We start from the raw sequence: 24,338 nt of genomic DNA, 5'->3' as shown, positions 1-24,338 counted from the left end.
TAGATTGTATTCAGTTAGACTGTGTCCAGTAACATGTGATTAGCATTGAAAACCTACCCCTTTTGGATTGTTTCATTTCTCCTGGCCTGATGGTGAAAGAGATCATAGACCCTAGTTGCTTATGTTGGAAGGTGAGATTTAGCTCCACTGAAACATATAAAGTTGCATTCTTAAACAATGGCTTCATTGCTCTTATGGAAATAATATGACTTAATTCCTTATATTCTAAGGTAGCATTTTGTTAACATGTTCCCCTGCTAGGTTGTGTCCACTGGTTTATGGTTAGATTTGAAAATCTCCCTCTACTAAAATGTTTTGTAAGAATTCCTCAATCGTCTTACAACAATTAAATTGCTTTACACACTTTTCCAAAGAACTACACTCCTGTTTCTTCACCTTCTATGTTTTTCAAATATACAATCTGCTCTAATATATGGTGACTTTTATGATTCCCTAGGCCAAACGTAAGCACCTTCCTTCTTTTTTTATTTTTTTCAATAAAGGAGACATAAAATTACATTTCTCGCCCAACGTGGGGCTCGAACCCACGACCCTGAGATTAAGAGTCTCATGCTCTACCGACTGAGCTAGCCGGGCTGATTCCTACATGCATTATGCTCTGACTTCGGATGCAAAGGGTGGATGGAGAGAGCTTGCAAAGCTCTCTATCTTGGTTTAACTATTTAATATAATATATAAATTTACCTTCTTAAACAAGAGAAAAATCAGATCACTTTACCCTATAGAACTCACCCTGTAATGAAAAGTCTTCAAGTCTGCATTCCGAGAGAGCTTTGCGGAAGCAAAGGGTGGACAGAGGGAAAGAGGGAACTCGCAAAGCTCTCTATCTTAATGTATGATATAAAATTTACCTTCTTAAACAAGAGAAAAATCATATCACTTTACCCTATAAGATTCAAGCAATCCACCCTGTAATGAAACGTCTCCAGGTTGGCATTCCTAGACTCGTAAAACAATCAGAAACAGTGAAGGATATAATGGGCCATAGTAGCTCTTGTTCCACAGTGAGATCTAGTTTTGATTTTAATCCCTTAGTTTCTGTCCAGGTGATAAGATTTGAAAATCTCCCCTTTTTGGATCATAACGAGAAGTCTCCAAGTCTGCATTTCTAGAGTCGTAAAACAATTAGAAATGGTGAAGGAAATGATGGGCCATAGTAGCTCTTGTCTGACAGTGGGGTTTAATTTAGATTGTATTCAGTTAGACTGTGTCCAGTAACATGTGATTAGCATTGAAAACCTACCCCTTTTGGATTGTTTCATTTCTCCTGGCCTGATGGTGAAAGAGATCATAGACCCTAGTTGCTTATGTTGGAAGGTGAGATTTAGCTCCACTGAACCATATAAAGTTGCCTTCTTAAACAATGGCTTCATTGCTCTTATGGAAATAATATGACTTAATTCCTTATATTCTAAGGTAGCATTTTGTTAACATGTTCCCCTGCTAGGTTGTGTCCACTGGTTTATGGTTAGATTTGAAAATCTCCCTCTACTAAAATGTTTTGTAAGAATTCCTCAATCGTCTTACAACAATTAAATTGCTTGACACACTTTTCCAAAGAACTACACTCCTGTTTCTTCACCTTCTATGTTTTTCAAATATACAATCTGCTCTAATATATGGTGACTTTTATGATTCCCTAGGCCAAACGTAAGCACCTTCCTTCTTTTTTTATTTTTTTCAATAAAGGAGACATAAAATTACATATCTCGCCCAACGTGGGGCTCGAACCCACGACCCTGAGATTAAGAGTCTCATGCTCTACCGACTGAGCTAGCCGGGCTGATTCCTACATGCATTATGCTCTGACTTCGGATGCAAAGGGTGGATGGAGAGAGCTTGCAAAGCTCTCTATCTTGGTTTAACTATTTAATATAATATATAAATTTACCTTCTTAAACAAGAGAAAAATCAGATCACTTTACCCTATAGAACTCACCCTGTAATGAAAAGTCTTCAAGTCTGCATTCCGAGAGAGCTTTGCGGAAGCAAAGGGTGGACAGAGGGAAAGAGGGAACTCGCAAAGCTCTCTATCTTAATGTATGATATAAAATTTACCTTCTTAAACAAGAGAAAATCATATCACTTTACCCTATAAGATTCAAGCAATCCACCCTGTAATGAAACGTCTCCAGGTTGGCATTCCTAGACTCGTAAAACAATCAGAAACAGTGAAGGATATAATGGGCCATAGTAGCTCTTGTTCCACAGTGAGATCTAGTTTTGATTTTAATCCCTTAGTTTCTGTCCAGGTGATAAGATTTGAAAATCTCCCCTTTTTGGATCATAACGAGAAGTCTCCAAGTCTGCATTTCTAGAGTCGTAAAACAATTAGAAATGGTGAAGGAAATGATGGGCCATAGTAGCTCTTGTCTGACAGTGGGGTTTAATTTAGATTGTATTCAGTTAGACTGTGTCCAGTAACATGTGATTAGCATTGAAAACCTACCCCTTTTGGATTGTTTCATTTCTCCTGGCCTGATGGTGAAAGAGATCATAGACCCTAGTTGCTTATGTTGGAAGGTGAGATTTAGCTCCACTGAACCATATAAAGTTGCCTTCTTAAACAATGGCTTCATTGCTCTTATGGAAATAATATGACTTAATTCCTTATATTCTAAGGTAGCATTTTGTTAACATGTTCCCCTGCTAGGTTGTGTCCACTGGTTTATGGTTAGATTTGAAAATCTCCCTCTACTAAAATGTTTTGTAAGAATTCCTCAATCGTCTTACAACAATTAAATTGCTTGACACACTTTTCCAAAGAACTACACTCCTGTTTCTTCACCTTCTATGTTTTTCAAATATACAATCTGCTCTAATATATGGTGACTTTTATGATTCCCTAGGCCAAACGTAAGCACCTTCCTTCTTTTTTTATTTTTTTCAATAAAGGAGACATAAAATTACATATCTCGCCCAACGTGGGGCTCGAACCCACGACCCTGAGATTAAGAGTCTCATGCTCTACCGACTGAGCTAGCCGGGCTGATTCCTACATGCATTATGCTCTGACTTCGGATGCAAAGGGTGGATGGAGAGAGCTTGCAAAGCTCTCTATCTTGGTTTAACTATTTAATATAATATATAAATTTACCTTCTTAAACAAGAGAAAAATCAGATCACTTTACCCTATAGAACTCACCCTGTAATGAAAAGTCTTCAAGTCTGCATTCCGAGAGAGCTTTGCGGAAGCAAAGGGTGGACAGAGGGAAAGAGGGAACTCGCAAAGCTCTCTATCTTAATGTATGATATAAAATTTACCTTCTTAAACAAGAGAAAAATCATATCACTTTACCCTATAAGATTCAAGCAATCCACCCTGTAATGAAACGTCTCCAGGTTGGCATTCCTAGACTCGTAAAACAATCAGAAACAGTGAAGGATATAATGGGCCATAGTAGCTCTTGTTCCTCAGTGAGATCTAGTTTTGATTTTAATCCCTTAGTTTCTGTCCAGGTGATAAGATTTGAAAATCTCCCCTTTTTGGATCATAACGAGAAGTCTCCAAGTCTGCATTTCTAGAGTCGTAAAACAATTAGAAATGGTGAAGGAAATGATGGGCCATAGTAGCTCTTGTCTGACAGTGGGGTTTAATTTAGATTGTATTCAGTTAGACTGTGTCCAGTAACATGTGATTAGCATTGAAAACCTACCCCTTTTGGATTGTTTCATTTCTCCTGGCCTGATGGTGAAAGAGATCATAGACCCTAGTTGCTTATGTTGGAAGGTGAGATTTAGCTCCACTGAACCATATAAAGTTGCCTTCTTAAACAATGGCTTCATTGCTCTTATGGAAATAATATGACTTAATTCCTTATATTCTAAGGTAGCATTTTGTTAACATGTTCCCCTGCTAGGTTGTGTCCACTGGTTTATGGTTAGATTTGAAAATCTCCCTCTACTAAAATGTTTTGTAAGAATTCCTCAATCGTCTTACAACAATTAAATTGCTTGACACACTTTTCCAAAGAACTACACTCCTGTTTCTTCACCTTCTATGTTTTTCAAATATACAATCTGCTCTAATATATGGTGACTTTTATGATTCCCTAGGCCAAACGTAAGCACCTTCCTTCTTTTTTTATTTTTTTCAATAAAGGAGACATAAAATCACATATCTCGCCCAACGTGGGGCTCGAACCCACGACCCTGAGATTAAGAGTCTCATGCTCTACCGACTGAGCTAGCCGGGCTGATTCATACATGCATTATGCTCTTACTTCGGCTGCAAAGGGTGGATGGAGAGAGCTTGCAAAGCTCTCTATCTTGGTTTAACTATTTAATATAATATATAAATTTACCTTCTTAAACAAGAGAAAAATCAGATCACTTTACCCTATAGAACTCACCCTGTAATGAAAAGTCTTCAAGTCTGCATTCCGAGAGAGCTTTGCGGAAGCAAAGGGTGGACAGAGGGAAAGAGGGAACTCGCAAAGCTCTCTATCTTAATGTATGATATAAAATTTACCTTCTTAAACAAGAGAAAAATCATATCACTTTACCCTATAAGATTCAAGCAATCCACCCTGTAATGAAACGTCTCCAGGTTGGCATTCCTAGACTCGTAAAACAATCAGAAACAGTGAAGGATATAATGGGCCATAGTAGCTCTTGTTCCACAGTGAGATCTAGTTTTGATTTTAATCCCTTAGTTTCTGTCCAGGTGATAAGATTTGAAAATCTCCCCTTTTTGGATCATAACGAGAAGTCTCCAAGTCTGCATTTCTAGAGTCGTAAAACAATTAGAAATGGTGAAGGAAATGATGGGCCATAGTAGCTCTTGTCTGACAGTGGGGTTTAATTTAGATTGTATTCAGTTAGACTGTGTCCAGTAACATGTGATTAGCATTGAAAACCTACCCCTTTTGGATTGTTTCATTTCTCCTGGCCTGATGGTGAAAGAGATCATAGACCCTAGTTGCTTATGTTGGAAGGTGAGATTTAGCTCCACTGAACCATGTAAAGTTGCCTTCTTAAACAATGGCTTCATTGCTCTTATGGAAATAATATGACTTAATTCCTTATATTCTAAGGTAGCATTTTGTTAACATGTTCCCCTGCTAGGTTGTGTCCACTGGTTTATGGTTAGATTTGAAAATCTCCCTCTACTAAAATGTTTTGTAAGAATTCCTCAATCGTCTTACAACAATTAAATTGCTTGACACACTTTTCCAAAGAACTACACTCCTGTTTCTTCACCTTCTATGTTTTTCAAATATACAATCTGCTCTAATATATGGTGACTTTTATGATTCCCTAGGCCAAACGTAAGCACCTTCCTTCTTTTTTTATTTTTTTCAATAAAGGAGACATAAAATTACATATCTCGCCCAACATGGGGCTCGAACCCACGACCCTGAGATTAAGAGTCTCATGCTCTACCGACTGAGCTAGCCGGGCTGATTCCTACATGCATTATGCTCTGACTTCGGATGCAAAGGGTGGATGGAGAGAGCTTGCAAAGCTCTCTATCTTGGTTTAACTATTTAATATAATATATAAATTTACCTTCTTAAACAAGAGAAAAATCAGATCACTTTACCCTATAGAACTCACCCTGTAATGAAAAGTCTTCAAGTCTGCATTCCGAGAGAGCTTTGCGGAAGCAAAGGGTGGACAGAGGGAAAGAGGGAACTCGCAAAGCTCTCTATCTTAATGTATGATATAAAATTTACCTTCTTAAACAAGAGAAAAATCATATCACTTTACCCTATAAGATTCAAGCAATCCACCCTGTAATGAAACGTCTCCAGGTTGGCATTCCTAGACTCGTAAAACAATCAGAAACAGTGAAGGATATAATGGGCCATAGTAGCTCTTGTTCCACAGTGAGATCTAGTTTTGATTTTAATCCCTTAGTTTCTGTCCAGGTGATAAGATTTGAAAATCTCCCCTTTTTGGATCATAACGAGAAGTCTCCAAGTCTGCATTTCTAGAGTCGTAAAACAATTAGAAATGGTGAAGGAAATGATGGGCCATAGTAGCTCTTGTCTGACAGTGGGGTTTAATTTAGATTGTATTCAGTTAGACTGTGTCCAGTAACATGTGATTAGCATTGAAAACCTACCCCTTTTGGATTGTTTCATTTCTCCTGGCCTGATGGTGAAAGAGATCATAGACCCTAGTTGCTTATGTTGGAAGGTGAGATTTAGCTCCACTGAACCATATAAAGTTGCCTTCTTAAACAATGGCTTCATTGCTCTTATGGAAATAATATGACTTAATTCCTTATATTCTAAGGTAGCATTTTGTTAACATGTTCCCCTGCTAGGTTGTGTCCACTGGTTTATGGTTAGATTTGAAAATCTCCCTCTACTAAAATGTTTTGTAAGAATTCCTCAATCGTCTTACAACAATTAAATTGCTTGACACACTTTTCCAAAGAACTACACTCCTGTTTCTTCACCTTCTATGTTTTTCAAATATACAATCTGCTCTAATATATGGTGACTTTTATGATTCCCTAGGCCAAACGTAAGCACCTTCCTTCTTTTTTTATTTTTTTCAATAAAGGAGACATAAAATTACATATCTCGCCCAACGTGGGGCTCGAACCCACGACCCTGAGATTAAGAGTCTCATGCTCTACCGACTGAGCTAGCCGGGCTGATTCCTACATGCATTATGCTCTGACTTCGGATGCAAAGGGTGGATGGAGAGAGCTTGCAAAGCTCTCTATCTTGGTTTAACTATTTAATATAATATATAAATTTACCTTCTTAAACAAGAGAAAAATCAGATCACTTTACCCTATAGAACTCACCCTGTAATGAAAAGTCTTCAAGTCTGCATTCCGAGAGAGCTTTGCGGAAGCAAAGGGTGGACAGAGGGAAAGAGGGAACTCGCAAAGCTCTCTATCTTAATGTATGATATAAAATTTACCTTCTTAAACAAGAGAAAAATCATATCACTTTACCCTATAAGATTCAAGCAATCCACCCTGTAATGAAACGTCTCCAGGTTGGCATTCCTAGACTCGTAAAACAATCAGAAACAGTGAAGGATATAATGGGCCATAGTAGCTCTTGTTCCACAGTGAGATCTAGTTTTGATTTTAATCCCTTAGTTTCTGTCCAGGTGATAAGATTTGAAAATCTCCCCTTTTTGGATCATAACGAGAAGTCTCCAAGTCTACATTTCTAGAGTCGTAAAACAATTAGAAATGGTGAAGGAAATGATGGGCCATAGTAGCTCTTGTCTGACAGTGGGGTTTAATTTAGATTGTATTCAGTTAGACTGTGTCCAGTAACATGTGATTAGCATTGAAAACCTACCCCTTTTGGATTGTTTCATTTCTCCTGGCCTGATGGTGAAAGAGATCATAGACCCTAGTTGCTTATGTTGGAAGGTGAGATTTAGCTCCACTGAACCATATAAAGTTGCCTTCTTAAACAATGGCTTCATTGCTCTTATGGAAATAATATGACTTAATTCCTTATATTCTAAGGTAGCATTTTGTTAACATGTTCCCCTGCTAGGTTGTGTCCACTGGTTTATGGTTAGATTTGAAAATCTCCCTCTACTAAAATGTTTTGTAAGAATTCCTCAATCGTCTTACAACAATTAAATTGCTTGACACACTTTTCCAAAGAACTACACTCCTGTTTCTTCACCTTCTATGTTTTTCAAATATACAATCTGCTCTAATATATGGTGACTTTTATGATTCCCTAGGCCAAACGTAAGCACCTTGCTTCTTTTTTTATTTTTTTCAATAAAGGAGACATAAAATTACATATCTCGCCCAACGTGGGGCTCGAACCCACGACCCTGAGATTAAGAGTCTCATGCTCTACCGACTGAGCTAGCCGGGCTGATTCCTACATGCATTATGCTCTGACTTCGGATGCAAAGGGTGGATGGAGAAAGCTTGCAAAGCTCTCTATCTTGGTTTAACTATTTAATATAATATATAAATTTACCTTCTTAAACAAGAGAAAAATCAGATCACTTTACCCTATAGAACTCACCCTGTAATGAAAAGTCTTCAAGTCTGCATTCCGAGAGAGCTTTGCGGAAGCAAAGGGTGGACAGAGGGAAAGAGGGAACTCGCAAAGCTCTCTATCTTAATGTATGATATAAAATTTACCTTCTTAAACAAGAGAAAAATCATATCACTTTACCCTATAAGATTCAAGCAATCCACCCTGTAATGAAACGTCTCCAGGTTGGCATTCCTAGACTCGTAAAACAATCAGAAACAGTGAAGGATATAATGGGCCATAGTAGCTCTTGTTCCACAGTGAGATCTAGTTTTGATTTTAATCCCTTAGTTTCTGTCCAGGTGATAAGATTTGAAAATCTCCCCTTTTTGGATCATAACGAGAAGTCTCCAAGTCTGCATTTCTAGAGTCGTAAAACAATTAGAAATGGTGAAGGAAATGATGGGCCATAGTAGCTCTTGTCTGACAGTGGGGTTTAATTTAGATTGTATTCAGTTAGACTGTGTCCAGTAACATGTGATTAGCATTGAAAACCTACCCCTTTTGGATTGTTTCATTTCTCCTGGCCTGATGGTGAAAGAGATCATAGACCCTAGTTGCTTATGTTGGAAGGTGAGATTTAGCTCCACTGAACCATATAAAGTTGCCTTCTTAAACAATGGCTTCATTGCTCTTATGGAAATAATATGACTTAATTCCTTATATTCTAAGGTAGCATTTTGTTAACATGTTCCCCTGCTAGGTTGTGTCCACTGGTTTATGGTTAGATTTGAAAATCTCCCTCTACTAAAATGTTTTGTAAGAATTCCTCAATCGTCTTACAACAATTAAATTGCTTGACACACTTTTCCAAAGAACTACACTCCTGTTTCTTCACCTTCTATGTTTTTCAAATATACAATCTGCTCTAATATATGGTGACTTTTATGATTCCCTAGGCCAAACGTAAGCACCTTCCTTCTTTTTTTATTTTTTTCAATAAAGGAGACATAAAATCACATATCTCGCCCAACGTGGGGCTCGAACCCACGACCCTGAGATTAAGAGTCTCATGCTCTACCGACTGAGCTAGCCGGGCTGATTCCTACATGCATTATGCTCTTACTTCGGATGCAAAGGGTGGATGGAGAGAGCTTGCAAAGCTCTCTATCTTGGTTTAACTATTTAATATAATATATAAATTTACCTTCTTAAACAAGAGAAAAATCAGATCACTTTACCCTATAGAACTCACCCTGTAATGAAAAGTCTTCAAGTCTGCATTCCGAGAGAGCTTTGCGGAAGCAAAGGGTGGACAGAGGGAAAGAGGGAACTCGCAAAGCTCTCTATCTTAATGTATGATATAAAATGTACCTTCTTAAACAAGAGAAAAATCATATCACTTTACCCTATAAGATTCAAGCAATCCACCCTGTAATGAAACGTCTCCAGGTTGGCATTCCTAGACTCGTAAAACAATCAGAAACAGTGAAGGATATAATGGGCCATAGTAGCTCTTGTTCCACAGTGAGATCTAGTTTTGATTTTAATCCCTTAGTTTCTGTCCAGGTGATAAGATTTGAAAATCTCCCCTTTTTGGATCATAACGAGAAGTCTCCAAGTCTGCATTTCTAGAGTCGTAAAACAATTAGAAATGGTGAAGGAAATGATGGGCCATAGTAGCTCTTGTCTGACAGTGGGGTTTAATTTAGATTGTATTCAGTTAGACTGTGTCCAGTAACATGTGATTAGCATTGAAAACCTACCCCTTTTGGATTGTTTCATTTCTCCTGGCCTGATGGTGAAAGAGATCATAGACCCTAGTTGCTTATGTTGGAAGGTGAGATTTAGCTCCACTGAACCATATAAAGTTGCCTTCTTAAACAATGGCTTCATTGCTCTTATGGAAATAATATGACTTAATTCCTTATATTCTAAGGTAGCATTTTGTTAACATGTTCCCCTGCTAGGTTGTGTCCACTGGTTTATGGTTAGATTTGAAAATCTCCCTCTACTAAAATGTTTTGTAAGAATTCCTCAATCGTCTTACAACAATTAAATTGCTTGACACACTTTTCCAAAGAACTACACTCCTGTTTCTTCACCTTCTATGTTTTTCAAATATACAATCTGCTCTAATATATGGTGACTTTTATGATTCCCTAGGCCAAATGTAAGCACCTTCCTTCTTTTTTTATTTTTTTCAATAAAGGAGACATAAAATTACATATCTCGCCCAACGTGGGGCTCGAACCCACGACCCTGAGATTAAGAGTCTCATGCTCTACCGACTGAGCTAGCCGGGCTGATTCCTACATGCATTATGCTCTGACTTCGGATGCAAAGGGTGGATGGAGAGAGCTTGCAAAGCTCTCTATCTTGGTTTAACTATTTAATATAATATATAAATTTACCTTCTTAAACAAGAGAAAAATCAGATCACTTTACCCTATAGAACTCACCCTGTAATGAAAAGTCTTCAAGTCTGCATTCCGAGAGAGCTTTGCGGAAGCAAAGGGTGGACAGAGGGAAAGAGGGAACTCGCAAAGCTCTCTATCTTAATGTATGATATAAAATTTACCTTCTTAAACAAGAGAAAAATCATATCACTTTACCCTATAAGATTCAAGCAATCCACCCTGTAATGAAACGACTCCAGGTTGGCATTCCTAGACTCGTAAAACAATCAGAAACAGTGAAGGATATAATGGGCCATAGTAGCTCTTGTTCCACAGTGAGATCTAGTTTTGATTTTAATCCCTTAGTTTCTGTCCAGGTGATAAGATTTGAAAATCTCCCCTTTTTGGATCATAACGAGAAGTCTCCAAGTCTGCATTTCTAGAGTCGTAAAACAATTAGAAATGGTGAAGGAAATGATGGGCCATAGTAGCTCTTGTCTGACAGTGGGGTTTAATTTAGATTGTATTCAGTTAGACTGTGTCCAGTAACATGTGATTAGCATTGAAAACCTACCCCTTTTGGATTGTTTCATTTCTCCTGGCCTGATGGTGAAAGAGATCATAGACCCTAGTTGCTTATGTTGGAAGGTGAGATTTAGCTCCACTGAACCATATAAAGTTGCCTTCTTAAACAATGGCTTCATTGCTCTTATGGAAATAATATGACTTAATTCCTTATATTCTAAGGTAGCATTTTGTTAACATGTTCCCCTGCTAGGTTGTGTCCACTGGTTTATGGTTAGATTTGAAAATCTCCCTCTACTAAAATGTTTTGTAAGAATTCCTCAATCGTCTTACAACAATTAAATTGCTTGACACACTTTTCCAAAGAACTACACTCCTGTTTCTTCACCTTCTATGTTTTTCAAATATACAATCTGCTCTAATATATGGTGACTTTTATGATTCCCTAGGCCAAATGTAAGCACCTTCCTTCTTTTTTTATTTTTTTCAATAAAGGAGACATAAAATTACATATCTCGCCCAACGTGGGGCTCGAACCCACGACCCTGAGATTAAGAGTCTCATGCTCTACCGACTGAGCTAGCCGGGCTGATTCCTACATGCATTATGCTCTGACTTCGGATGCAAAGGGTGGATGGAGAGAGCTTGCAAAGCTCTCTATCTTGGTTTAACTATTTAATATAATATATAAATTTACCTTCTTAAACAAGAGAAAAATCAGATCACTTTACCCTATAGAACTCACCCTGTAATGAAAAGTCTTCAAGTCTGCATTCCGAGAGAGCTTTGCGGAAGCAAAGGGTGGACAGAGGGAAAGAGGGAACTCGCAAAGCTCTCTATCTTAATGTATGATATAAAATTTACCTTCTTAAACAAGAGAAAAATCATATCACTTTACCCTATAAGATTCAAGCAATCCACCCTGTAATGAAACGTCTCCAGGTTGGCATTCCTAGACTCGTAAAACAATCAGAAACAGTGAAGGATATAATGGGCCATAGTAGCTCTTGTTCCACAGTGAGATCTAGTTTTGATTTTAATCCCTTAGTTTCTGTCCAGGTGATAAGATTTGAAAATCTCCCCTTTTTGGATCATAACGAGAAGTCTCCAAGTCTGCATTTCTAGAGTCGTAAAACAATTAGAAATGGTGAAGGAAATGATGGGCCATAGTAGCTCTTGTCTGACAGTGGGGTTTAATTTAGATTGTATTCAGTTAGACTGTGTCCAGTAACATGTGATTAGCATTGAAAACCTACCCCTTTTGGATTGTTTCATTTCTCCTGGCCTGATGGTGAAAGAGATCATAGACCCTAGTTGCTTATGTTGGAAGGTGAGATTTAGCTCCACTGAACCATATAAAGTTGCCTTCTTAAACAATGGCTTCATTGCTCTTATGGAAATAATATGACTTAATTCCTTATATTCTAAGGTAGCATTTTGTTAACATGTTCCCCTGCTAGGTTGTGTCCACTGGTTTATGGTTAGATTTGAAAATCTCCCTCTACTAAAATGTTTTGTAAGAATTCCTCAATCGTCTTACAACAATTAAATTGCTTGACACACTTTTCCAAAGAACTACACTCCTGTTTCTTCACCTTCTATGTTTTTCAAATATAGAATCTGCTCTAATATATGGTGACTTTTATGATTCCCTAGGCCAAACGTAAGCACCTTCCTTCTTTTTTTATTTTTTTCAATAAAGGAGACATAAAATTACATATCTCGCCCAACGTGGGGCTCGAACCCACGACCCTGAGATTAAGAGTCTCATGCTCTACCGACTGAGCTAGCCGGGCTGATTCCTACATGCATTATGCTCTGACTTCGGATGCAAAGGGTGGATGGAGAGAGCTTGCAAAGCTCTCTATCTTGGTTTAACTATTTAATATAATATATAAATTTACCTTCTTAAACAAGAGAAAAATCAGATCACTTTACCCTATAGAACTCACCCTGTAATGAAAAGTCTTCAAGTCTGCATTCCGAGAGAGCTTTGCGGAAGCAAAGGGTGGACAGAGGGAAAGAGGGAACTCGCAAAGCTCTCTATCTTAATGTATGATATAAAATTTACCTTCTTAAACAAGAGAAAAATCATATCACTTTACCCTATAAGATTCAAGCAATCCACCCTGTAATGAAACGTCTCCAGGTTGGCATTCCTAGACTCGTAAAACAATCAGAAACAGTGAAGGATATAATGGGCCATAGTAGCTCTTGTTCCACAGTGAGATCTAGTTTTGATTTTAATCCCTTAGTTTCTGTCCAGGTGATAAGATTTGAAAATCTCCCCTTTTTGGATCATAACGAGAAGTCTCCAAGTCTGCATTTCTAGAGTCGTAAAACAATTAGAAATGGTGAAGGAAATGATGGGCCATAGTAGCTCTTGTCTGACAGTGGGGTTTAATTTAGATTGTATTCAGTTAGACTGTGTCCAGTAACATGTGATTAGCATTGAAAACCTACCCCTTTTGGATTGTTTCATTTCTCCTGGCCTGATTTAGCTCCACTGAACCATATAAAGTTGCCTTCTTAAACAATGGCTTCATTGCTCTTATGGAAATAATATGACTTAATTCCTTATATTCTAAGGTAGCATTTTGTTAACATGTTCCCCTGCTAGGTTGTGTCCACTGGTTTATGGTTAGATTTGAAAATCTCCCTCTACTAAAATGTTTTGTAAGAATTCCTCAATCGTCTTACAACAATTAAATTGCTTGACACACTTTTCCAAAGAACTACACTCCTGTTTCTTCACCTTCTATGTTTTTCAAATATACAATCTGCTCTAATATATGGTGACTTTTATGATTCCCTAGGCCAAACGTAAGCACCTTCCTTCTTTTTTTATTTTTTTCAATAAAGGAGACATAAAATTACATATCTCGCCCAACGTGGGGCTCGAACCCACGACCCTGAGATTAAGAGTCTCATGCTCTACCGACTGAGCTAGCCGGGCTGATTCCTACATGCATTATGCTCTTACTTCGGATGCAAAGGGTGGATGGGGAGAGCTTGCAAAGCTCTCTATCTTGGTTTAACTATTTAATATAATATATAAATTTACCTTCTTAAACAAGAGAAAAATCAGATCACTTTACCCTATAGAACTCACCCTGTAATGAAAAGTCTTCAAGTCTGCATTCCGAGAGAGCTTTGCGGAAGCAAAGGGTGAACAGAGGGAAAGAGGGAACTCGCAAAGCTCTCTATCTTAATGTATGATATAAAATTTACCTTCTTAAACAAGAGAAAAATCATATCACTTTACCCTATAAGATTCAAGCAATCCACCCTGTAATGAAACGTCTCCAGGTTGGCATTCCTAGACTCGTAAAACAATCAGAAACAGTGAAGGATATAATGGGCCATAGTAGCTCTTGTTCCACAGTGAGATCTAGTTTTGATTTTAATCCCTTAGTTTCTGTCCAGGTGATAAGATTTGAAAATCTCCCCTTTTTGGATCATAACGAGAAGTCTCCAAGTCTGCATTTCTAGAGTCGTAAAACAATTAGAAATGGTGAAGGAAATGATGGGCCATAGTAGCTCTTGTCTGACAGTGGGGTTTAATTTAGATTGTATTCAGTTAGACTGTGTCCAGTAACATGTGATTAGCATTGAAAACCTACCCCTTTTGGATTGTTTCATTTCTCCTGGCCTGATGGTGAAAGAGATCATAGACCCTAGTTGCTTATGTTGGAAGCTGAGATTTAGCTCCACTGAACCATATAAAGTTGCCTTCTTAAACAATGGCTTCATTGCTCTTATGGAAATAATATGACTTAATTCCTTATATTCTAAGGTAGCATTTTGTTAACATGTTTCCCTGCTAGGTTGTGTCCACTGGTTTATGGTTAGATTTGAAAATCTCCCTCTACTAAAATGTTTTGTAAGAATTCCTCAATCGTCTTACAACAATTAAATTGCTTGACACACTTTTCCAAAGAACTACACTCCTGTTTCTTCACCTTCTATGTTTTTCAAATATACAATCTGCTCTAATATATGGTGACTTTTATGATTCCCTAGGCCAAACGTAAGCACCTTCCTTCTTTTTTTATTTTTTTCAATAAAGGAGACATAAAATTACATATCTCGCCCAACGTGGGGCTCGAACCCACGACCCTGAGATTAAGAGTCTCATGCTCTACCGACTGAGCTAGCCGGGCTGATTCGTACATGCATTATGCTCTTACTTCGGATGCAAAGGGTGGATGGAGAGAGCTTGCAAAGCTCTCTATCTTGTTTTAACTATTTAATATAATATATAAATTTACCTTCTTAAACAAGAGAAAAATCAGATCACTTTACCCTATAGAACTCACCCTGTAATGAAAAGTCTTCAAGTCTGCATTCCGAGAGAGCTTTGCGGAAGCAAAGGGTGGACAGAGGGAAAGAGGGAACTCGCAAAGCTCTCTATCTTAATGTATGATATAAAATTTACCTTCTTAAACAAGAGAAAAATCATATCACTTTACCCTATAAGATTCAAGCAATCCACCCTGTAATGAAACGTCTCCAGGTTGGCATTCCTAGACTCGTAAAACAATCAGAAACAGTGAAGGATATAATGGGCCATAGTAGCTCTTGTTCCACAGTGAGATCTAGTTTTGATTTTAATCCCTTAGTTTCTGTCCAGGTGATAAGATTTGAAAATCTCCCCTTTTTGGATCATAACGAGAAGTCTCCAAGTCTGCATTTCTAGAGTCGTAAAACAATTAGAAATGGTGAAGGAAATGATGGGCCATAGTAGCTCTTGTCTGACAGTGGGGTTTAATTTAGATTGTATTCAGTTAGACTGTGTCCAGTAACATGTGATTAGCATTGAAAACCTACCCCTTTTGGATTGTTTCATTTCTCCTGGCCTGATTTAGCTCCACTGAACCATATAAAGTTGCCTTCTTAAACAATGGCTTCATTGCTCTTATGGAAATAATATGACTTAATTCCTTATATTCTAAGGTAGCATTTTGTTAACATGTTCCCCTGCTAGGTTGTGTCCACTGGTTTATGGTTAGATTTGAAAATCTCCCTCTACTAAAATGTTTTGTAAGAATTCCTCAATCGTCTTACAACAATTAAATTGCTTGACACACTTTTCCAAAGAACTACACTCCTGTTTCTTCACCTTCTATGTTTTTCAAATATACAATCTGCTCTAATATATGGTGACTTTTATGATTCCCTAGGCCAAACGTAAGCACCTTCCTTCTTTTTTTATTTTTTTCAATAAAGGAGACATAAAATTACATATCTCGCCCAACGTGGGGCTCGAACCCACGACCCTGAGATTAAGAGTCTCATGCTCTACCGACTGAGCTAGCCGGGCTGATTCCTACATGCATTATGCTCTTACTTCGGATGCAAAGGGTGGATGGGGAGAGCTTGCAAAGCTCTCTATCTTGGTTTAACTATTTAATATAATATATAAATTTACCTTCTTAAACAAGAGAAAAATCAGATCACTTTACCCTATAGAACTCACCCTGTAATGAAAAGTCTTCAAGTCTGCATTCCGAGAGAGCTTTGCGGAAGCAAAGGGTGGACAGAGGGAAAGAGGGAACTCGCAAAGCTCTCTATCTTAATGTATGATATAAAATTTACCTTCTTAAACAAGAGAAAAATCATATCACTTTACCCTATAAGATTCAAGCAATCCACCCTGTAATGAAACGTCTCCAGGTTGGCATTCCTAGACTCGTAAAACAATCAGAAACAGTGAAGGATATAATGGGCCATAGTAGCTCTTGTTCCACAGTGAGATCTAGTTTTGATTTTAATCCCTTAGTTTCTGTCCAGGTGATAAGATTTGAAAATCTCCCCTTTTTGGATCATAACGAGAAGTCTCCAAGTCTGCATTTCTAGAGTCGTAAAACAATTAGAAATGGTGAAGGAAATGATGGGCCATAGTAGCTCTTGTCTGACAGTGGGGTTTAATTTAGATTGTATTCAGTTAGACTGTGTCCAGTAACATGTGATTAGCATTGAAAACCTACCCCCTTTGGATTGTTTCATTTCTCCTGGCCTGATGGTGAAAGAGATCATAGACCCTAGTTGCTTATGTTGGAAGCTGAGATTTAGCTCCACTGAACCATATAAAGTTGCCTTCTTAAACAATGGCTTCATTGCTCTTATGGAAATAATATGACTTAATTCCTTATATTCTAAGGTAGCATTTTGTTAACATGTTTCCCTGCTAGGTTGTGTCCACTGGTTTATGGTTAGATTTGAAAATCTCCCTCTACTAAAATGTTTTGTAAGAATTCCTCAATCGTCTTACAACAATTAAATTGCTTGACACACTTTTCCAAAGAACTACACTCCTGTTTCTTCACCTTCTATGTTTTTCAAATATACAATCTGCTCTAATATATGGTGACTTTTATGATTCCCTAGGCCAAACGTAAGCACCTTCCTTCTTTTTTTATTTTTTTCAATAAAGGAGACATAAAATTACATATCTCACCCAACGTGGGGCTCGAACCCACGACCCTGAGATTAAGAGTCTCATGCTCTACCGACTGAGCTAGCGGGGCTGATTCCTACATGCATTATGCTCTTACTTCGGAAGCAAAGGGTGGATGGAGAGAGCTTGCAAAGCTCTCTATCTTGTTTTAACTATTTAATATAATATATAAATTTACCTTCTTAAACAAGAGAAAAATCAGATCACTTTACCCTATAGAACTCACCCTGTAATGAAAAGTCTTCAAGTCTGCATTCCGAGAGAGCTTTGCGGAAGCAAAGGGTGGACAGAGGGAAAGAGGGAACTCGCAAAGCTCTCTATCTTAATGTATGATATAAAATTTACCTTCTTAAACAAGAGAAAAATCATATCACTTTACCCTATAAGATTCAAGCAATCCACCCTGTAATGAAACGTCTCCAGGTTGGCATTCCTAGACTCGTAAAACAATCAGAAACAGTGAAGGATATAATGGGCCATAGTAGCTCTTGTTCCACAGTGAGATCTAGTTTTGATTTTAATCCCTTAGTTTCTGTCCAGGTGATAAGATTTGAAAATCTCCCCTTTTTGGATCATAACGAGAAGTCTCCAAGTCTGCATTTCTAGAGTCGTAAAACAATTAGAAATGGTGAAGGAAATGATGGGCCATAGTAGCTCTTGTCTGACAGTGGGGTTTAATTTAGATTGTATTCAGTTAGACTGTGTCCAGTAACATGTGATTAGCATTGAAAACCTACCCCTTTTGGATTGTTTCATTTCTCCTGGCCTGATGGTGAAAGAGATCATAGACCTTAGTTGCTTATGTTGGAAGGTGAGATTTAGCTCCACTGAACCATATAAAGTTGCCTTCTTAAACAATGGCTTCATTGCTCTTATGGAAATAATATGACTTAATTCCTTATATTCTAAGGTAGCATTTTGTTAACATGTTCCCCTGCTAGGTTGTGTCCACTGGTTTATGGTTAGATTTGAAAATCTCCCTCTACTAAAATGTTTTGTAAGAATTCCTCAATCGTCTTACAACAATTAAATTGCTTGACACACTTTTCCAAAGAACTACACTCCTGTTTCTTCACCTTCTATGTTTTTCAAATATACAATCTGCTCTAATATATGGTGACTTTTATGATTCCCTAGGCCAAACGTAAGCACCTTCCTTCTTTTTTTATTTTTTTCAATAAAGGAGACATAAAAATACATATCTCGCCCAACGTGGGGCTCGAACCCACGACCCTGAGATTAAGAGTCTCATGCTCTACCGACTGAGCTAGCCGGGCTGATTCCTACATGCATTATGCTCTGACTTCGGATGCAAAGGGTGGATGGAGAGAGCTTGCAAAGCTCTCTATCTTGGTTTAACTATTTAATATAATATATAAATTTACCTTCTTAAACAAGAGAAAAATCAGATCACTTTACCCTATAGAACTCACCCTGTAATGAAAAGTCTTCAAGTCTGCATTCCGAGAGAGCTTTGCGGAAGCAAAGGGTGGACAGAGGGAAAGAGGGAACTCGCAAAGCTCTCTATCTTAATGTATGATATAAAATTTACCTTCTTAAACAAGAGAAAAATCATATCACTTTACCCTATAAGATTCAAGCAATCCACCCTGTAATGAAACGTCTCCAGGTTGGCATTCCTAGACTCGTAAAACAATCAGAAACAGTGAAGGATATAATGGGCCATAGTAGCTCTTGTTCCACAGTGAGATCTAGTTTTGATTTTAATCCCTTAGTTTCTGTCCAGGTGATAAGATTTGAAAATCTCCCCTTTTTGGATCATAACGAGAAGTCTCCAAGTCTGCATTTCTAGAGTCGTAAAACAATTAGAAATGGTGAAGGAAATGATGGGCCATAGTAGCTCTTGTCTGACAGTGGGGTTTAATTTAGATTGTATTCAGTTAGACTGTGTCCAGTAACATGTGATTAGCATTGAAAACCTACCCCTTTTGGATTGTTTCATTTCTCCTGGCCTGATGGTGAAAGAGATCATAGACCCTAGTTGCTTATGTTGGAAGGTGAGATTTAGCTCCACTGAACCATATAAAGTTGCCTTCTTAAACAATGGCTTCATTGCTCTTATGGAAATAATATGACTTAATTCCTTATATTCTAAGGTAGCAATTTGTTAACACATCTCGCCCAACGTGGGGCTCGAACCCACGACCCTGAGATTAAGAGTATAATTCACCCTGTAATGAAAAGTCTTCAAGTCTGCATTCCGAGAGAGCTTTGCGGAAGCAAAGGGTGGACAGAGGGAAAGAGGGAACTCGCAAAGCTCTCTATCTTAATGTATGATATAAAATTTACCTTCTTAAACAAGAGAAAAATCATATCACTTTACCCTATAAGATTCAAGCAATCCAACCTGTAATGAAACGTCTCCAGGTTGGCATTCCTAGACTCGTAAAACAATCAGAAACAGTGAAGGATATAATGGGCCATAGTAGCTCTTGTTCCACAGTGAGATCTAGTTTTGATTTTAATCCCTTAGTTTCTGTCCAGGTGATAAGATTTGAAAAACTCCCCTTTTTGGATCATAACGAGAAGTCTCCAAGTCTGCATTTCTAGAGTCGTAAAACAATTAGAAATGGTGAAGGAAATGATGGGCCATAGTAGCTCTTGTCTGACAGTGGGGTTTAATTTAGATTGTATTCAGTTAGACTGTGTCCAGTAAGATGTGATTAGCATTGAAAACCTACCCCTTTTGGATTGTTTCATTTCTCCTGGCCTGATGGTGAAAGAGATCATAGACCCTAGTTGCTTATGTTGGAAGGTGAGATTTAGCTCCACTGAACCATATAAAGTTGCCTTCTTAAACAATGGCTTCATTGCTCTTATGGAAATAATATGACTTAATTCCTTATATTCTAAGGTAGCATTTTGTTAACATGTTCCCCTGCTAGGTTGTGTCCACTGGTTTATGGTTAGATTTGAAAATCTCCCTCTACTAAAAAGTTTTGTAAGAATTCCTCAATCGTCTTATAACAATTAAATAGCTTGAAACACTTTTCCAAAGAACTACACTCCTGTTTCTTCACCTTCTATGTTTTTCAAATATACAATCTGCTCTAATATATGGTGACTTTTATGATTCCCTAGGCCAAACGTAAGCACCTTCCTTCTTTTTTTATTTTTTTCAATAAAGGAGACATAAAGTTACATATCTCGCCCAACGTGGGGCTCGAACCCACAACCCTGAGATTAAGAGTCTCATGCTCTACCGACTGAGCTAGCCGGGCTGATTCCTACATGCATTATGCTCTGACTTCGGATGCAAAGGGTGGATGGAGAGAGCTTGCAAAGCTCTCTATCTTGGTTTAACTATTTAATATAATATATAAATTTACCTTCTTAAACAAGAGAAAAATCAGATCACTTTACCCTATAGAACTCACCCTGTAATGAAAAGTCTTCAAGTCTGCATTCCGAGAGAGCTTTGCGGAAGCAAAGGGTGGACAGAGGGAAAGAGGGAACTCGCAAAGCTCTCTATCTTAATGTATGATATAAAATTTACCTTCTTAAACAAGAGAAAAATCATATCACTTTACCCTATAAGATTCAAGCAATCCACCCTGTAATGAAACGTCTCCAGGTTGGCATTCCTAGACTCGTAAAACAATCAGAAACAGTGAAGGATATAATGGGCCATAGTAGCTCTTGTTCCACAGTGAGATCTAGTTTTGATTTTAATCCCTTAGTTTCTGTCCAGGTGATAAGATTTGAAAATCTCCCCTTTTTGGATCATAACGAGAAGTCTCCAAGTCTGCATTTCTAGAGTCGTAAAACAATTAGAAATGGTGAAGGAAATGATGGGCCATAGTAGCTCTTGTCTGACAGTGGGGTTTAATTTAGATTGTATTCAGTTAGACTGTGTCCAGTAACATGTGATTAGCATTGAAAACCTACCCCTTTTGGATTGTTTCATTTCTCCTGGCCTGATGGTGAAAGAGATCATAGACCCTAGTTGCTTATGTTGGAAGGTGAGATTTAGCTCCACTGAACCATATAAAGTTGCCTTCTTAAACAATGGCTTCATTGCTCTTATGGAAATAATATGACTTAATTCCTTATATTCTAAGGTAGCATTTTGTTAACATGTTCCCCTGCTAGGTTGTGTCCACTGGTTTATGGTTAGATTTGAAAATCTCCCTCTACTAAAATGTTTTGTAAGAATTCCTCAATCGTCTTACAACAATTAAATTGCTTGACACACTTTTCCAAAGAACTACACTCCTGTTTCTTCACCTTCTATGTTTTTCAAATATACAATCTGCTCTAATATATGGTGACTTTTATGATTCCCTAGGCCAAATGTAAGCACCTTCCTTCTTTTTTTATTTTTTTCAATAAAGGAGACATAAAATTACATATCTCGCCCAACGTGGGGCTCGAACCCACGACCCTGAGATTAAGAGTCTCATGCTCTACCGACTGAGCTAGCCGGGCTGATTCCTACATGCATTATGCTCTGACTTCGGATGCAAAGGGTGGATGGAGAGAGCTTGCAAAGCTCTCTATCTTGGTTTAACTATTTAATATAATATATAAATTTACCTTCTTAAACAAGAGAAAAATCAGATCACTTTACCCTATAGAACTCACCCTGTAATGAAAAGTCTTCAAGTCTGCATTCCGAGAGAGCTTTGCGGAAGCAAAGGGTGGACAGAGGGAAAGAGGGAACTCGCAAAGCTCTCTATCTTAATGTATGATATAAAATTTACCTTCTTAAACAAGAGAAAAATCATATCACTTTACCCTATAAGATTCAAGCAATCCACCCTGTAATGAAACGTCTCCAGGTTGGCATTCCTAGACTCGTAAAACAATCAGAAACAGTGAAGGATATAATGGGTCATAGTAGCTCTTGTTCCACAGTGAGATCTAGTTTTGATTTTAATCCCTTAGTTTCTGTCCAGGTGATAAGATTTGAAAATCTCCCCTTTTTGGATCATAACGAGAAGTCTCCAAGTCTGCATTTCTAGAGTCGTAAAACAATTAGAAATGGTGAAGGAAATGATGGGCCATAGTAGCTCTTGTCTGACAGTGGGGTTTAATTTAGATTGTATTCAGTTAGACTGTGTCCAGTAACATGTGATTAGCATTGAAAACCTACCCCTTTTGGATTGTTTCATTTCTCCTGGCCTGATGGTGAAAGAGATCATAGACCCTAGTTGCTTATGTTGGAAGGTGAGATTTAGCTCCACTGAACCATATAAAGTTGCCTTCTTAAACAATGGCTTCATTGCTCTTATGGAAATAATATGACTTAATTCCTTATATTCTAAGGTAGCATTTTGTTAACATGTTCCCCTGCTAGGTTGTGTCCACTGGTTTATGGTTAGATTTGAAAATCTCCCTCTACTAAAATGTTTTGTAAGAATTCCTCAATCGTCTTACAACAATTAAATTGCTTGACACACTTTTCCAAAGAACTACACTCCTGTTTCTTCACCTTCTATGTTTTTCAAATATACAATCTGCTCTAATATATGGTGACTTTTATGATTCCCTAGGCCAAACGTAAGCACCTTCCTTCTTTTTTTATTTTTTTCAATAAAGGAGACATAAAATTACATATCTCGCCCAACGTGGGGCTCGAACCCACGACCCTGAGATTAAGAGTCTCATGCTCTACCGACTGAGCTAGCCGGGCTGATTCCTACATGCATTATGCTCTGACTTCGGATGCAAAGGGTGGATGGAGAGAGCTTGCAAAGCTCTCTATCTTGGTTTAACTATTTAATATAATATATAAATTTACCTTCTTAAACAAGAGAAAAATCAGATCACTTTACCCTATAGAACTCACCCTGTAATGAAAAGTCTTCAAGTCTGCATTCCGAGAGAGCTTTGCGGAAGCAAAGGGTGGACAGAGGGAAAGAGGGAACTCGCAAAGCTCTCTATCTTAATGTATGATATAAAATTTACCTTCTTAAACAAGAGAAAAATCATATCACTTTACCCTATAAGATTCAAGCAATCCACCCTGTAATGAAACGTCTCCAGGTTGGCATTCCTAGACTCGTAAAACAATCAGAAACAGTGAAGGATATAATGGGCCATAGTAGCTCTTGTTCCACAGTGAGATCTAGTTTTGATTTTAATCCCTTAGTTTCTGTCCAGGTGATAAGATTTGAAAATCTCCCATTTTTGGATCATAACGAGAAGTCTCCAAGTCTGCATTTCTAGAGTCGTAAAACAATTAGAAATGGTGAAGGAAATGATGGGCCATAGTAGCTCTTGTCTGACAGTGGGGTTTAATTTAGATTGTATTCAGTTAGACTGTGTCCAGTAACATGTGATTAGCATTGAAAACCTACCCCTTTTGGATTGTTTCATTTCTCCTGGCCTGATGGTGAAAGAGATCATAGACCCTAGTTGCTTATGTTGGAAGGTGAGATTTAGCTCCACTGAACCATATAAAGTTGCCTTCTTAAACAATGGCTTCATTGCTCTTATGGAAATAATATGACTTAATTCCTTATATTCTAAGGTAGCATTTTGTTAACATGTTCCCCTGCTATGTTGTGTCCACTGGTTTATGGTTAGATTTGAAAATCTCCCTCTACTAAAATGTTTTGTAAGAATTCCTCAATCGTCTTACAACAATTAAATTGCTTGACACACTTTTCCAAAGAACTACACTCCTGTTTCTTCACCTTCTATGTTTTTCAAATATACAATCTGCTCTAATATATGGTGACTTTTATGATTCCCTAGGCCAAACGTAAGCACCTTCCTTCTTTTTTTATTTTTTTCAATAAAGGAGACATAAAATTACATATCTCGCCCAACGTGGGGCTCGAACCCACGACCCTGAGATTAAGAGTCTCATGCTCTACCAACTGAGCTAGCCGGGCTGATTCCTACATGCATTATGTTCTGACTTCGGATGCAAAGGGTGGATGGAGAGAGCTTGCAAAGCTCTCTATCTTGGTTTAACTATTTAATATAATATATAAATTTACCTTCTTAAACAAGAGAAAAATCAGATCACTTTACCCT

The 24,338-nt window shown here is 37.9% G+C and overlaps 19 non-coding genes across 19 annotated transcripts; all 19 read right to left on the bottom strand.

Annotated features, from left to right (window-relative positions):
- Positions 1-524: 524 nt before the first annotated feature.
- Positions 525-597, bottom strand: TRNAK-CUU (transfer RNA lysine (anticodon CUU)). The gene has a single exon. It is a non-coding gene; the product is annotated as a tRNA-Lys (tRNA).
- A 1,134-nt stretch (positions 598-1,731) lies between these two features.
- TRNAK-CUU (transfer RNA lysine (anticodon CUU)) lies at positions 1,732-1,804 on the bottom strand. Its single transcript has one exon. It is a non-coding gene; the product is annotated as a tRNA-Lys (tRNA).
- Positions 1,805-2,937: 1,133 nt separating this feature from the next.
- On the bottom strand, positions 2,938-3,010 carry TRNAK-CUU (transfer RNA lysine (anticodon CUU)). Its single transcript has one exon. It is a non-coding gene; the product is annotated as a tRNA-Lys (tRNA).
- A 1,134-nt stretch (positions 3,011-4,144) lies between these two features.
- Positions 4,145-4,217, bottom strand: TRNAK-CUU (transfer RNA lysine (anticodon CUU)). The gene has a single exon. It is a non-coding gene; the product is annotated as a tRNA-Lys (tRNA).
- A 1,134-nt stretch (positions 4,218-5,351) lies between these two features.
- Positions 5,352-5,424, bottom strand: TRNAK-CUU (transfer RNA lysine (anticodon CUU)). Its single transcript has one exon. It is a non-coding gene; the product is annotated as a tRNA-Lys (tRNA).
- Positions 5,425-6,558: 1,134 nt separating this feature from the next.
- Positions 6,559-6,631, bottom strand: TRNAK-CUU (transfer RNA lysine (anticodon CUU)). The gene has a single exon. It is a non-coding gene; the product is annotated as a tRNA-Lys (tRNA).
- A 1,134-nt stretch (positions 6,632-7,765) lies between these two features.
- Positions 7,766-7,838, bottom strand: TRNAK-CUU (transfer RNA lysine (anticodon CUU)). Its single transcript has one exon. It is a non-coding gene; the product is annotated as a tRNA-Lys (tRNA).
- Positions 7,839-8,972: 1,134 nt separating this feature from the next.
- TRNAK-CUU (transfer RNA lysine (anticodon CUU)) lies at positions 8,973-9,045 on the bottom strand. Its single transcript has one exon. It is a non-coding gene; the product is annotated as a tRNA-Lys (tRNA).
- A 1,134-nt stretch (positions 9,046-10,179) lies between these two features.
- Positions 10,180-10,252, bottom strand: TRNAK-CUU (transfer RNA lysine (anticodon CUU)). Its single transcript has one exon. It is a non-coding gene; the product is annotated as a tRNA-Lys (tRNA).
- A 1,134-nt stretch (positions 10,253-11,386) lies between these two features.
- Positions 11,387-11,459, bottom strand: TRNAK-CUU (transfer RNA lysine (anticodon CUU)). The gene has a single exon. It is a non-coding gene; the product is annotated as a tRNA-Lys (tRNA).
- A 1,134-nt stretch (positions 11,460-12,593) lies between these two features.
- On the bottom strand, positions 12,594-12,666 carry TRNAK-CUU (transfer RNA lysine (anticodon CUU)). Its single transcript has one exon. It is a non-coding gene; the product is annotated as a tRNA-Lys (tRNA).
- A 1,087-nt stretch (positions 12,667-13,753) lies between these two features.
- TRNAK-CUU (transfer RNA lysine (anticodon CUU)) lies at positions 13,754-13,826 on the bottom strand. Its single transcript has one exon. It is a non-coding gene; the product is annotated as a tRNA-Lys (tRNA).
- A 1,134-nt stretch (positions 13,827-14,960) lies between these two features.
- On the bottom strand, positions 14,961-15,033 carry TRNAK-CUU (transfer RNA lysine (anticodon CUU)). Its single transcript has one exon. It is a non-coding gene; the product is annotated as a tRNA-Lys (tRNA).
- Positions 15,034-16,120: 1,087 nt separating this feature from the next.
- Positions 16,121-16,193, bottom strand: TRNAK-CUU (transfer RNA lysine (anticodon CUU)). Its single transcript has one exon. It is a non-coding gene; the product is annotated as a tRNA-Lys (tRNA).
- A 2,341-nt stretch (positions 16,194-18,534) lies between these two features.
- TRNAK-CUU (transfer RNA lysine (anticodon CUU)) lies at positions 18,535-18,607 on the bottom strand. The gene has a single exon. It is a non-coding gene; the product is annotated as a tRNA-Lys (tRNA).
- Positions 18,608-20,499: 1,892 nt separating this feature from the next.
- On the bottom strand, positions 20,500-20,572 carry TRNAK-CUU (transfer RNA lysine (anticodon CUU)). Its single transcript has one exon. It is a non-coding gene; the product is annotated as a tRNA-Lys (tRNA).
- A 1,134-nt stretch (positions 20,573-21,706) lies between these two features.
- On the bottom strand, positions 21,707-21,779 carry TRNAK-CUU (transfer RNA lysine (anticodon CUU)). Its single transcript has one exon. It is a non-coding gene; the product is annotated as a tRNA-Lys (tRNA).
- A 1,134-nt stretch (positions 21,780-22,913) lies between these two features.
- On the bottom strand, positions 22,914-22,986 carry TRNAK-CUU (transfer RNA lysine (anticodon CUU)). Its single transcript has one exon. It is a non-coding gene; the product is annotated as a tRNA-Lys (tRNA).
- Positions 22,987-24,120: 1,134 nt separating this feature from the next.
- Positions 24,121-24,193, bottom strand: TRNAK-CUU (transfer RNA lysine (anticodon CUU)). Its single transcript has one exon. It is a non-coding gene; the product is annotated as a tRNA-Lys (tRNA).
- Between the last annotated feature and the right edge of the window lie 145 nt (positions 24,194-24,338).

The sequence above is a fragment of the Pelobates fuscus genome, chromosome 2, assembly GCF_036172605.1.
Source record: "Pelobates fuscus isolate aPelFus1 chromosome 2, aPelFus1.pri, whole genome shotgun sequence".
In the NCBI taxonomy this organism is placed as follows: domain Eukaryota; kingdom Metazoa; phylum Chordata; class Amphibia; order Anura; family Pelobatidae; genus Pelobates; species Pelobates fuscus.
The sequence above is the reverse complement of the archived record's forward strand: the minus strand, read 5'-3'. Positions and strand labels throughout refer to the sequence as shown.